Genomic DNA, 15,203 nt, shown 5'->3' on the forward strand with positions numbered 1-15,203 from the left:
ATTCATCACTACAATACAAAATTGCATGCAGCTCTTTATCCATGGTGCTACAGTGCCACCTGTTCACATGTAGCAGGCTGCTGCTTGAGACAAATTGCTTACCTCACCTTCACCTCATGGCAGATATGACATGCATATAGGCATATATACATATATAGTCTTAGGTATTAGGTCATAACTGAAATATATATATATATATATATATATATATATATATACACACGCACATTGTGGGGAATCGCTCAGGTAGATGCTTGTAGCAGTGCTGGAAACAGGGACACAGACACTGGATTGCGCGCGTGTTCAGGCTTTATTCACATGTAACGAATACACTGCTTTTGCAAAGCCACAGGATAAACAAAACCCTTCCTGGCTGAGAAAAGTAACTTAAACATAAGGAAACTTTTCCCTGACTATACAGGAGACTGGCTAATAGTCTCCCACCTTGGGAACAACAACAGGTGGAACAGTACCTTCTTTGGAGGTCCGGTCTGGACAGTTCAACTCTGACTGTGTGGTGCCACACTGCTAGTCTTCACACTCCTAGTCTTCACACACCCCTTAGGTGCCTCGCTGGAATATACTTGTCTTCCCAGACTACACCCTTCACTCTCTCAAAATATATATACAGTGTGTGTGTGTGTGTGTGTATATATATATATATATATATATATATATATATATATATATATATTTATTTATATATATTAGTCCACTGGGTGCCACTATAGATTCGACCTTGAAAATAACTGTTTCAATCAGAATTTTCAAATATCCCCTTACAATGCTCTACATTGAAATTGTAACATCAGGGTCAGTCTGGGAATTACGAAAAATCACAGGATCGATAGACATGTTAATGAAATGTAAATGATGAAAAAAAAAATTGAAACCAAATATTGAAAGCAACTCAATATATTCAGTATCAAGTATGAGCTTCACATGTAGAAATGTATGCACTTGCACAAATTGGCTTGCTATAAATTAGGTTATCAAAGGGGTTGATCCTATCTATACTGCTTGTTAATGTGGATTTAAGACTTTTCCTAAATACACTGCTTCAGCAAATCTGTTTTGTTTGTCCACTATCTTAATTTATTCACTTCATTGTTGACACTGCATTTCTATGGCTCTTGGGATTATCTGCTCATTTCCCAAGTGACGTAGCTGCCTGCTCTCAGGGGGAGGGAGGGGGGCTAAGTGCATGGGAGCGAGCCTGTGTCTGTAGCTGTTCCTCTGTCTGCACCACACATGAGACCTAGCTTCCTGCTCTCAGATAAATGAGAGGGGAAAAGAGTGCTGCTTTCTTATATAAAACAGTCTAAATCCTAGTGGGTTAAAGGACCTGGTCCCTCTACTCACTAGGATTTAGCTTTCTTATATAGAGCAGGTTAAAAGCTAGTGGATAGAAGGACCTGGTCCCTTAGCCCACTAGGATCTAGCCGACTCTATATAGAACAAGCTAAATCCAAGTGTTATAGGACCTTTGATGACATCACAGGCCTTTCAGTCGTCCCATAGGATCACGCTATGTGGTGGGCGGAGCTACTCACTAATTTGGGGGCGGAGTTAAACTGGAGGTAGTCGGACAATGTGGCTTTGCATATGAAACCCCGCCCACCAATTGACGTCAAAAACCAGGAAGAAAGAAGTCTTTGCAGTAGCGAAGACTGGTGAGCAAGGGACATGGGAATACCCCTTTAATGGTTGTTTGAGGAATGCCGTGCCACACTGAATGCACTTGGGCATGCAAATCATCGAGATTAATTATTGGCATCTCCCTTTGCAATGATGCCCCAGATTCGCTTGATAGGAAATAAGTCTGGAGACTGATGAGATTATACTTTTATACATAGTCCATTTTTTTTTTTTTTTTTTAATGTAGATTGTGAGCCCCACATAGGGAAAAATGTACATTGTGAGCTCTATCAGTATGTCTTTGGAATATGGGATGGAAATCCATGCAAACATGGGGAGAACATACAAACTCCTTGCAGATGGTTTTTTGCCCTTGGTGGGATTTGAACACCAGGACTCCAGCGCTGCAAGGCTGCAGTGCTAACCACTGAGCCACCGTGTGGCCCCCATACATAGTCCATTCTTAACCCTACAAGGGCACCCCCATATGCCCTTGCAGTGTTAAGCAGCTGCACAGCTGCAGAACAAGGGAGCCTGCTGTAATTAGAGAAGGCGCCAGGGCCAATGAATGCTGTGAATGTAGCTATGGGAACTATCATAATGCGGCTCCCTTCTGACCTGGTGGTCAAGTTATTCCCCTGAAGCCAGGAATTGTGAAAGCTTCTGAGCCTTAGAAGATTAACAGCTCTGCAGTTATGATTGACATGTTGTGATTTCCAAAACCCTGTGTATTTTTCCACCATGTGTGGATGGGATTCTAGAGAATCCCATCCATTTCGCAGGGACTGCAAAGTGCTTATTATCTGAGGTGTTTACACCATGGCCAATCCACTACATTTAAAGCATGTGGATCCCTGGCCTTTACCTGACCCATCTATCAAAGTAATGGAACCACGCTTACCCCTCTCAAACAGGTCCGCTGCCTTGGTATAACCATGGACTCTGAACTATCTTTCAAATCGCACACACAAACCCTCAACACCTCCTGCCATCTCCAACTCAAGAACATCCATTGAATTCGCTCATTCCTCACCCCTGAAACCACAAACATGCTAGTCCATGCCCTCATTATCTCCCGCTTAGACTACTGTAACACCCTTCTCCGTGGCCTCCCTGAAAATACTCTCGCCCCCTCCAGTCCAACTTAAATTGTGCTGCTTGCTTAATATACCCCATTCTTCATCGGCCACTCCCCTCTGCCAAACCCTAACGCTGACATACAAAGCCATGCACAACTGTCCCCTCCATATATCTCTGATCTCATATTCCGCTATTTGCCTACACGTAACCTGCAATCCCCCAAAGACCTTCTACTCTGCTCTGCTCTCATCTGCTCTTCACATAACCATTTCCAAGATTTCTCCCTTGCATCCTCTATACTCTGGAACTCCTTACCAAGACATATAGGACTGACCCCCACAATCACAAGCTTTAAGAAGGCCCTTAAGACTCACCTATTCAGGAAAGCCTAAAACCTCCAATAACACTACTATCACCACACCACTATCTGAAAAGCCTTTCCCCTCACCTTCTGTCTCTATCCCTCTTCCCTCATAGATTATAAGCCCTTGCAGGCAGGGTCCTCTAGCCCACTGTGCCAGTTGGTCATTGTTAGGGCGTGTTCACACCTGTACCCAGTCACCACTTTAGCCAATACAGTGGGTTTACATCTTCTGCCCTGAGAAACTGGACAGGGGACGGAAACCCAATGGTCAGTTTTCAAAACCCTTTCACTTGAATGGGTTTGCAAAGTGACCGCCCGGGTGTGTCTTCTGCCCGTCTGCGGTGAAACCATTTTTTTTAACCGTCACAAAGTCCTACATGTCCAACTTTGTGTTTGGCTAAAAAAAAATGTTTTTGCTGCAGAGAGGCAGAAGACGCACATGGGTAGTCACTTTGCAAACCCATTCAAGTGAATGGGTTTGGAAACTGACCACCGGGTTTTTGTCCCTTGTCCAATTTCTCGGGGCAGAAGACGGGAATCCACCAAAGCAGAGACCAGGTGCAGGTGTGAACCCGCCATTAGTATTATATTTGTTGGTATATTTTTGTGTACTGTACGTAAACCCTCAAATGTAAAGCACCATGGAATTCATGGTGCTACATAAATAAACAATAGAAAAAAAAAAGAGTGAATGGTGTGGTCTGGGAAGACAGGTATGTCCCAGCCAGGCAGCTAAAGGGTGTCTGGTAAAGACCCACACCAGGGAGGTCAGCTGACTAATCAAGGGCTGATAATGGTCTCAGTGTGAAGACTGGCAGTGTGGCACCACACTGACAGAGCTGACCTGTCCAGACCGGACCTCCAAAGCAGGTACTGTGCCACCCGTTGTTGTTGCCAAGGTGGGAGACTGGTAGCCAGTCTCCTGTATAGTCAGGGAAAAGTTTCCTTTCGTTTAACCGGTTTAGGACCACTTACCGTAAAATTATGGCCAGTGATCCTGTTCTCTAAAGACCGGCCTATTGCAAAAATAAGGCCGGTCTTCAGAGACCTCCTTGACGGGGGGAGGGATGCGGGGGGCACAGGGGTTAGGTGTTACTAACACCTAACCCCCTGTTAGGACTGTGCGGTCGAGGGGTCGGGTCACAGCCCGTCTCTCTGCGGTAGCGTATTGCCGCCTGTCAATTCCCCCTTGTGCCGGCAGTCAGGTTTAGCAAGGGTTAAACCCTCTTGCAGCCGGAGGTTGTGGTGAGGCTGTGACTGACAGTCGTATCGACCAATCACCTCCGCCTTGGGCAGCTGGCTTGGCCGAAAGTGGACCGCCCTTTCCCTTTATAAAGAGGGAGGTTCCTCAGCCCGCTGCCTTAATGTCAATTCACAAATGCACTGCGTGTGCTTAGGCTAGCTAGCTAGTTAGAAATTTTGTTAGGCAGAAATTGTAGTTCAGGTAGAACTCTATTTCTAGAAAACTTTAAGTTGGTAGCTGCTAGGTGTGCCTCAGGAAGCCACTGTGTGCACACTAGCTAATTGTGGGCAGTCTAGCACAGGAGTGCTGTCTAGACTGAGTCCTTGTGCGGCTGCTCTGACCTACACAGGCCGCTGTGATAGTACAGAGCGAACTAGGGTGTGTAGAGGGCTGGCAGTGGCGTCTAACTGTCAGACCCTGTTCACACCAGGGCGCTTCTGTGGTCCAGAGCCCAGCGGGCTCCTTTGGGTTTCATTTGTTTGTTTTTTTAATAAACCCAGAAAACCATAACACCCCCCCCCCCCCTCAATAACGTCCAGTCGGAACTGAGTCTGACTGGACGTTTTAACCCTTTCGATCGCGCCGTGAAACATCACGGCGCGATCAAAAGGCATCTGCCAACAATTTAACCAGATTGGCACCCCCCGCGGCGAGATCGGGGGGTGCCGATAGCAGTAAAAGGTAGTCTGGGGTCTGGCCAGTGACCCCAGACTACCGGAGCCCCCACATACCTGGTGATCCTGCCAGGACCTTCTGACGTCAGGCTGTGCGTCTGCACAGCCTGACATCCTGCTACGGAATGCCATGTGGGACACCTGCAGGTTGTGTCTCACATTGCATTCTATATCAGCAAAGTATTGCTGATTGAAGTGTCCTAAATGGACACATGAAAAAAATAAAAAAAATAGTGTATGAAAAAAATTAATAGTTATAAAGCCCAAAAATCCCTTTTTCTCTATAGAAAATGAATTATATATATAAAAAAAGAACTAAAAAGTAATAAAAACAATGCATATTTGGTATCGCCGCATCCGTAACAATCTGTACAATAAAACTGAAATAATATTTAATGTACACGGCGAACGCCGGAAAAAAAAAACGGAAAAAGCTCACCAGAAGTAATTTTTTTCGCCATCTCACCTTACAAAATATGCTATAAAAAGTGATCAAAAAGTCATATGCACCCGACAACAGTACCAATAAAAAGCGCAGGTTGTCCTGCAAAAAATAAGCCCTCAACCAACACTGTCAACCAAAAAATAAAAATGTTACGCCTCTTAGAAGATGGAGATGCAAAAAACATTGATTTATGTTCCCAAATGTGTTTTTGTTCTGCAGAACTAGTAACACATAAAAAAATATAAATGAGGTATCGCCGTAACCGTACCGACCCGCAGAATAAAGTAAATGTGTTACTTATACTGTACGCTGCATGGTGTAAAATTAAAAAGGTAAAACTCAATGCCAGGATTGATTATTTTTTTTTTAATCCAGCAAAAAAGGGTTAATAAAATGTATTCAATAAGATGTAGACACCCCAAAACGGTGTCATTACGAAATGCATGTCATCCCACAAACAACAAGCCCTTATATGGCCACGTCACCAGAAAAATAAAGAAAATATAGCATCTAACAATGTGAAGACAAAAGTCCGCAGAAATCGCCAAATTATTAGAACACAACTGGCTGCAGCAGGTAGGGAATATATAAGCTGTGCGAGCGGATATCAGGGGACACCCCAGATTTACAGTTTATGAGGGAACAGACACCAGAAGTGACCCCCTAAGTGACCCCAGAGTGACTCCCCCAATCATAGGAGCTACTGGGACATAGTAGGGAATTTGGTGTTTGCAATGTATTCTGCACTGCTTATATATTCCCTCTTCGCCATCCGCTGTGCAGTCACGTCTGGGATACTAATACTCACTACACCCCCTGATAAATTCTTTGAGGGGTGCAGTTTTCAAAATGGGGTCACTCCTGGTACCCCATGGAATCCACTTTTCTAGTACCTTACAGGCTCTACAAACATGACATGGCGTCCAGATACCAAACATCTGAATCTGTACTCCAAAAGCCTCATCGCGCTCCTTCGCTTCTGCGCCCTGCTGTGCGCCCAAACTGTAGTTTATGACACATGTATGACACTGGTGTACCCCGGATAACGGACGTAATGTCATATGTGGGTATAAACTGATATTAGGGCACAGCTGGACACAGAAGGGAAGAAGGGTTATTGGGTTTTTGGAGCACAGACGCTTTGGTTTTTGGATGCCATGACACTTTTGCAGAGCTGAAACACCAGTAATGTGGAATCCCCTTATATGAGACGGTATTTTGTAAACCACACTCCTGAAGGATTTATCCAGGGGTACAGAGAGCCTTTTTAACCCCCAATTGTTGCTATAACTTATTATCCATAAATGAATACGCAGCTGATTGTGAGAGGTGAAAATGACCATTTTTCCAGGAAAATGTCACTTCATTGTGTAATATGTTGTGCCCGACTTGTATCAGAGATGAACGCTCTAAAAGCTGTTGTGCCCGGGAGACCCACTTAACAGTTTTTGGAGTGTCTCTGCTGACATAAGTCGGGCACAACATGTTGCACACTGAAATGGCAAATCTCTGTAAAATTTTCATTTTTAACTTCTCTATCAGTTGCGATTTCATTTCTGGAAACTAAATAAATGCAACACTCAAGGGTTAAAAATTCTCGCTACGCCACTTGATAAATCCCATCAGTGGGCTAGTGTCCAAAATGGGGTGGCATGTCTGCAGATTCCACTTTGTTGACAATTCAGGGGCTTTGCAAAAGTGGCATGACGTCCAAAAACCAAACTGTGCTCCAAAAACCAAAATAGTTCTCCTTCCCTTCTGTGCCCAAACAGCCATTTCTACCCACATATGGCATTAAGTACATTATCCGGGGTACACCAGTGTCATACATGTGGGCATACACTGCTATTTGGGTACCCAGCAGGGCGCAGATGTGAAGGAGCGATATGTGCTTTTGGAGTGCAGATTTAGATTCTTTGTTTTTGGACACCATGTCACATTTGCAGAAACCCTAAAATTTCCCCTACAAAATGGGGTCACTTCTTGGTGAATTCCAGTTTACTGGCACCTCCAGGGCTCTGCAAAAACAACATGGCACCTAGAAAGTCCCTCTAAATCTGTACCCCAAAAGCTAAAACGCACAGTGCTCCTTCCCTTCTGAGCCCTGCTCTGTGCCCAAGCAGCAGTTTACACCCACATATATAATTTTTTGACCCCCGGGATGGCCCACTTAATAGTTTTAGGAGTGCAGGTCTCTGACAACACAAAGTGGGTGCAATGTATTGGGCACCAAAATGGCATATTTTTTAAAATTTCAATTTTCATTTTGTACATTAATTTTTGGGAAGCATTTTAGGCTCAAAATGATAATACCCCTTGATACATTCCTTGACAAGTGTAGTCTCTAAAATGGGGTCACTTTTGAGGGGTTTCCATTGTATTGGTACTTTAGGGGCTCAGCAAACCCGACATGGCACCTGAAAACTATTCCAGCAAAATCTGCTCTCCAAAATCCAAATAGCGCTCTTTCCATTCTGAGCCCCACCATGTACCCATACAGCAGATTTTGGCCACATATGGGGTATTTCCCTGTTCAGGAGAAATTGTTTAACAAACTGTGGGGGGCTTTTACTCCTTTAACCCCTTGTGAAAATTAAAACTTTGGAGATAAAGTGACATTTTAGTAATTTTTCATTTACACATCCCAATGTTAGTAAAATCTGTGAAACAACTGTAGGGTCAAAATGCTGACTATACCCCTTGATGAATTCTGTGAGGGGTGTGGATTCTAAAATGGGGCCACTTTTGGGGGGTTTCCATTGTTTTGGTACTCTAGGGTCTCTGCAAATGAGACATGGTGCCTGAAAATTATTCCAGCAAAATCTGCTGTTCAAACACCCAGTGTCGCTCCTTCCCTTCCATGCACTGCCGTGTGCCCAAAAATCAGTTTACACCCACATGTGGGGTATTTCTGTGCACGGGAGAAATTGCACAATAAACTGTCAGATGTATTTTGTATGTACTTTTTGAATGTGTTAATTTTAGGTCTAAATGAATGTATTAGTGAAAAAAAATGAAATATCTAAATTTCACTGCCATATTATTTTTATTCTTATGAAATGCTTAAAGGGTTAAAAAAACATCCCAAATGCTGTTTTGAATAATTTGAGGGGTGTAGTTTTGAAAATGGGGTGATTTATGGGGGTTTCTATTATATAGGCCTTTATAATTACTTTCAGAACTGAAGTGGTCCCTAAAAAATTGGTTGGGGAATTTTCTTGTAAATCTGGAAAATCGCTGTTACACTTGTACGCCTTGTGACATCCAAAATAAATTAAAAGACAATCAAAAGATGATGCCGATATAAAGCAGAGATATGGTAGATAATATTTATTCATGTATTTGGATGGTATGACTATCTGCCTGAAAAGCAGAGAATTTCACATTTTGAAAATTGCAATTTTTTTTCAAATTTCCATCTGTTTACCACTAACATGAAGTATAATGTGTTATGAAAAAAACAATCTCAAAATCACCTGTGTAAGTTAAAGTGTCTCAAAGTTATTGCCATTTAAAGTGACACATGTCCTTTTTGAAAAAAGAGGCCTGGTCTTTAACACACTTTTGGGCCTGGTCCTTAACCGGTTAAGTTAGTTTCTCAGCCTAGAAGGTGTTTGTTTTGTTTATTCTGTGCCAGTGTATGCACTACAAGTGAATAAAGCCTGAACTTGTGTGCAACCCAGTGTCTGTGTCCCTGTTTCCTGCACTGCTACAAGCATCTAACTGAGCAAAACACCACAGGAGGTAGTTCCTAAAAAGTTTGTCAGCCTGTTTGAAAAGAATGACATCAAATCCATCAGTATTCACTGACATTTTTGCCCCTGGCTGCTAGGTCCCCCTGGTTACCGCTTAAGGTGCTCCATCCGTCTCCTCTCTTAGGCTGGTCACTGGGTGGTCACTGTGTCCCACACTCCAAAAGCTCCCAGTCTTTCCTTCCCTTATTGAGTTATTTCAGATCTAGCTTTGCTTACAGATACCCCATCACAGTAGGCAGTTACCCTTTTCTGATTTATTATTACCCCATTCTCACCTTGTCAGTGACTGAATGACATACGGTATGGCTACCTTTGTTCTATAAAGTTGTTCTGTTTAATTGTTTATAATAATACGGGATATGCTCTAATTTTTCTAATGTCTATTGTTATATTAAATGCTGTGGCCAGCATCAATACAACATTAATGTGTGTGCTCCTTATTCCTTACCTGTTTTCATACAGTTATTGTTATGCCTGGGCAGCCTTGTACTAACACAGTTAAAGGTGAAAGCAAAAACCACTGTATGCAGTTACTGCAGGGTATGGTAGCACAGTTAGGTTACTCAGGATGCTTACAGTAGTACAAGCAACATGTGCTCTGGTGTTACCCTGTTGAAAAAATGACTCCTGGGACAATGGGGAAATGACTATGCCACTAATTCAAGAACCAATTCAATGTAAAACAAAATTGTATCTGAAACATCATTGAAGAGGATGGATTGCCTTCTTGCTGTGCACCATGAAAGCCTTTGAGAGTTCTGGCATGAGGTCAATGCAATATCTTTAGCTGGATGCACATAACTCAATGTCATGCAGACAACTTCTGATCATACGTGTTGAAACTTTGCCACCTAGACCAGCAATGTGATGTCCAATTTCACTTCCAGTACATAATGGAATATTATGCAACATTCATACAATTAGACAATGCCTTCATGCAGAGGTTTGCCTCTAAGGACATCTTGCTCTCATTCCTGTTCCTTGTTGTTCAAGGATTTTGTCCCTCTCCTTTTGTGAGAAGTGATGATAACTGGTGATAACTCCTGATGATCAGGAGGCATTGCACAATTATCCCACCCATTTGATCCAATTTTTGAGGTTTAAAAAACTTTACTTGCTATCTAGTTTTTATGCCTCTTCCACATGCCATGAATTGGAGATAGATGCATAAAAATGTGAACATTTGGAGATCTCAGTGACATTTGCTACTTCCCTAAAAGGCATAATCTTATGGCTAGTCTTTCTTGGTGTTGCAATTTCAATGTTGAGGAGTATAAATCAGCAAATTTCACAAAGCTTAAGACTATTTCATTGTTACCACAGTGGCTTGCAAAAGTATTCACACCCCTTGAACTTTTTCACATTTTGTCACCTTACAACCACAAACATAAATGTATTTTATTGAGACTGTAAGTGATAGACCAACACAAAAGTAGCAGATAATAGTGAAGCGGAAGGAAAATCATTCATGGTTTTTAATCCAATAAAAATCTGAAAAGTGTGAAGTGCAAAAGTATTCAGCTCCCCATACAATACTTTATAGAGCCACCTTTTGCTGCAATTACAGCTGGATGTCTATTGGGGTATGTCTCCACCAGCTTTGCATATCTAGAGACTGAGGTTTTTGCCCATTCAAATATGAAAACCAATCAGTTATCAGTAAACATTCAATAAAAGTTTCCTTACATTTAGATGAAGAAACATACGTGTCGAAATCTATCAGAGACACAAACATTTGGTTATTAGCAATAGTCTCACTACATTAGTGTGCTAGTTTTTGAACATTACAACTATATTCATTTAGAATATTCCACAAAAATTCTTTTGGCAACATTTTTAGTTTCAATAATTTTTATCAATACTTTCAGATAAGAGAAACAATGTGAATAACAGATGCATATACAAAAATACATACCATGAATGTCATGTTCTTACAAGTAGGTCAAAAGAAATGTATGAATACACCATTATTATGCGCAGTGGCGTAACTAGGAATGGCGGGGCCCTGTGGCAAACTTTTGATATGGGGGGGGGGGGGGGGAGCCGTGAATCTCCACCTTTGCAGTAATAGAAGCTTGGTCATAGTAAAGATTTTGCAAAAAGTCACTTATAGAGGCACGAAACACCAGGAATCCGAAGTAACAATATTTGTAAATACAGAGTATATGGGAGGTTGGGGCCAAATAGTTCAGAGAGCATGTCAAATACTTCTGTCCAATATGAGGAAGTAATAGGGCACTGCCATATAATATGAAATAAAGTTCCTCTGCCCCCGCAACCCCGCCAACATTCCCCAGACACAGAAGAATAAGCCAATTTCAAAACAGATGGAGTGTGGTACCAATGTGGTACCATTACAGGTTCAACGTGCGTACTGCATGACAAGGAAGAGTGAAGCAGTTTAATGGCTCGGCACCATTCTAGTGAGGTAAATAATAATAATAATAATAATACATTTTATTTATATAGCGGCAACATATTCCGCAGCACTGTACAATTTATAGGGTTCAGATACAGACATACATAACAAAGAACGTCATTTCACACAATGGGACTGAGGGCCCTGCTCAAAAGAGCTTACAATCTATGAGGTAGAGGGGGTGACACAAGAGGTAGCAGGGGTGGTATTGCTTATACAGTGTTCAGACAATTTTGTGCATTAGGAATTGTGATAGGCTAGTCTGAAAAGATGCGTCTTTAGTTTGCGTTTGAAACTGTAGAAATTGGGAGTTAATCTGATTGTCCGGGGTAGAGCATTCCAGAGAAGTGGTGCAGCTCGGGAGAAGTCTTGTATACGAGTGTGGGAGGTTCTGATAATAGAGGATGTAAGTGTTAGGTCATTGAGTGAGCGGAGAGCACGGGTTGGGCGGTAGACAGAGATGAGGGAGGAAATGGTGCAGCATTATGGAGAGCCTTGTGGATGAGAGTGATAACTTTATATTTTATTCTATAATGAATAGGCAGCCAGTGTAGTGACTGGCACAGACCGGAGGCATCGCTGTAGCGTCTAGCCTGGTAGATGAGCCTGGCCGCTGCATTCAGAATAGATTGTAGAGGGGAGAGTTTAGTGAGGGGAAGACCGATTAGTAAGGAGTTACAGTAGTCAAGGCGAGAATGAATCAGAGAGACAGTAAGTGTCTTTAGTGTATCTCTGGTAAGGAAAGGGCGTATTCTGGAGATGTTTTTGAGGTGGAGGTGACATGAACGTGCGAGTGATTCAATATGAGGGGTGAAGGAAAGGTCTGCGTCAAATATGACCAGGGGCAGCGGGCATGCTGCCTAGGAGTTATAGTAAGGCCTGAGACTGCAATGGATATATCAGGGACAGATCTGTTAGATGGTGGAAACAGTAGTAGTTCAGTCTTAGAGAGATTTAGTTTCAGATAGAGCGAGGACATGATATTAGAGACAGCAGAGAGACAGTCACTGGTGTTCTGTATGAGTGCAGGGGTGATGTCACGGGAAGATGTGTATAATTGGGTGTCATCAGCATAAAGATGGTACCTGAAGCCAAATCTGGCGATGGTTTGTCCAATGGGGGCTGTGTAGAGAGAAAAGAGCAGGGGGCCGAGGACCGAGCCCTGAGGAACCCCAACAGCAAGGGAAAGAGGGGAGGAAACAGAGCCCGCGAATGATACACTGAAAGTGCGGTCTGAGAGATAAGAGGAGAACCAGGAGAGCGCAGTGTCATTGAGGCCGACTGAGCGGAGCATAGTGAGGAGAAGTTGATGGTCAACAGTGTCAAAAGCTGCAGAGAGGTCCAGAAGAATAAGAAGAGAGAAGTCACCATTGGATTTAGCCTTTAGTAGATCATTAGAGACTTTTGTGAGAGCTGTTTCAGTAGAGTGCAGAGCGCGGAAACCAGATTGTAAGGGGTCAAGCAGAGAGTTAGCAGAGAGATAACGAATTAACCGAGAATAAACCAGGCGTTCCAAAAGTTTAGAGATGAAGGGGAGGTTAGAGACGGGTCAATAGTTAGCAGCACAGGATGGGTCCAGGGAGGGTTTTTTCAGTAGCGGGGTTATAACAGCATGCTTGAAGGAGGATGGGAAGATTCCAGAAGAGAGAGAGAGGTTAAATATTTTAGTAAGGTAAGTAGTGACAGCAGGGGACAGAGATTGGAGAAGGTGTGAGGAGAAGGGGTCACTACTGCAGGTTGTGGGGCGAGATGAAGAAAGTAGCTGGGAGACTTCCTCTTCTGTAACAGGTTCAAAAGATGAGAATGGACAGTCTGAAGTGCGGCTGGTGAGGGGATCAGTACTATCGTAGGTGTGGGAGTCAATGCCACCTGGGGCTTGGGCAGTAATTTCCTGACGGATCTTATCAATTTTATCATGGAAATACATGGCCAGGTCATCAGCACTAAGGTCTGTGAATGGCGTCTGTTCCTTGGGTGTGAGTAAGGAGTGAAAGGTTTCAAAAAAGCCTTTTAGGGTTGCTGGAGAGAGAAGAGATGAGGGCGGTGAAATAGTCTTGTTTGGCGAGGTAAAGGGCAGAGCTATATGTTTTAAGCATAAACTTGAAGTGGAGGAAATCTGCAGGTGAGCGTGATTTTCGCCAGAGACGTTCGGCACACCTAGAGCATCGCTGGAGAAATCGTGTCTGTGGCGTGTGCCAGGGTTGCTGCCTCCTATGTGGGACTTTACGAGTGGAGGGGGGAGCAACCTCATCCAATGCATTTTTGAGGGTTTCATTATAGTGACTGGTGGCTAGATTGGGACAGGAGATTGAAGAGATGGGGGACAGGGAGGACTGTAGAGTATCTGAGAGGTGCTGGGTGTCAATAGCACGCAAGTTCCTATATGTGTGATGGGTAGGGGCGTCTTGTGAAGGGGAGAGAGCACTGATGGTGAGAGATAGAAGGTTGTGGTCAGAGAGTGGCAGAGAAGAGTTAGAAAATTTAGAGACTGTGAGGAGTCGATGGAAGACTAGATCAATCGTGTTACCATCTAGATGTGTGGCGGAAGAAGAACATTGTGAGAGACCAAGAGAAGTGGTTAATGAGAGAAACTGTGAGGCAGCCGAGGAGTGAGGGGGGGGGCAATAGGGATGTTAAAGTCACCCATGATGAGGGTAGGAATGTCACTGGATAAAAAGTGGGGAAGCCAAGAAGCAAAGTGGTCCAAAAATTGGTAGGGTGAGCCAGGTGGGCGGTAGATCACGGCTACACGTAAGGAGAGTGGGCGGAAAAGTCTGATAGCATGGACTTCAAATGAGGAGAATGTGAGTGAGGGGACCGGGGGAATGGACTGAAAAATGCACTGCGGTGACAGAAGTAATCCTACCCCACCACCGTGCCTATTATCAGGCCTAGAGGTGTGAGAGAATTGTAGGCCACCATGAGACAGAGCAGCAGGGGAGGCCGTATCTGACTGCTGGATCCAAGTCTCAGTAAGGGTGAGCAGGCCAAGGGATTTGCTAAGGAATAAGTCATTAATGTATTCTAGTTTGTTACACAGTGAGCAGGCGTTCCAGAGAGAGCAGTTAAAAGAGACAGGGGAGAGATGAGGGGAAGGAACACGGTAAATATTGATGAGGTTTGTAGGCCTTCTATGTGTGCAGGGAGAAGAGTTAGTGAAGGAAGGAGGGCCGGGGTTAGGAGAGATGTCCCCGGCAGCTAGGAGGAGCAGAATGGACAGAGACAGAAGGTGGTTCAGGGATTTATGTGGGCGCTTATGTTTGGTGTCACTGCTAAAAGAAGTAAAGGGGTGATTACAGAGTGTGATAAGTGTGTGAGAGCTGTACATGGGAGAAGGAAGAAGAGAGGGACTGATATGGATGGTGTGTGCTGGTGGTAGAGGTGGAGGAGAGATCTGCAGGAAGCCAATGGCTAAGATAGTAAGAAACAGTGCAGCTACAGGATACCATGTGGTAAAACTTGTTGTTTTAGGGTTAGGGTTGTTTTTGTTTAAGGTAAATGCCATCCCCCAGGTCCATCTCCCAGTACCAAAAGGGAGTGGATTTAGTGAAGGAAGCATTGTCATTAGAGATGAGCGAACACCAA

Source organism: Leptodactylus fuscus, chromosome 5 (genome assembly GCF_031893055.1).
Source record: "Leptodactylus fuscus isolate aLepFus1 chromosome 5, aLepFus1.hap2, whole genome shotgun sequence".
In the NCBI taxonomy this organism is placed as follows: Eukaryota; Metazoa; Chordata; class Amphibia; order Anura; family Leptodactylidae; genus Leptodactylus; species Leptodactylus fuscus.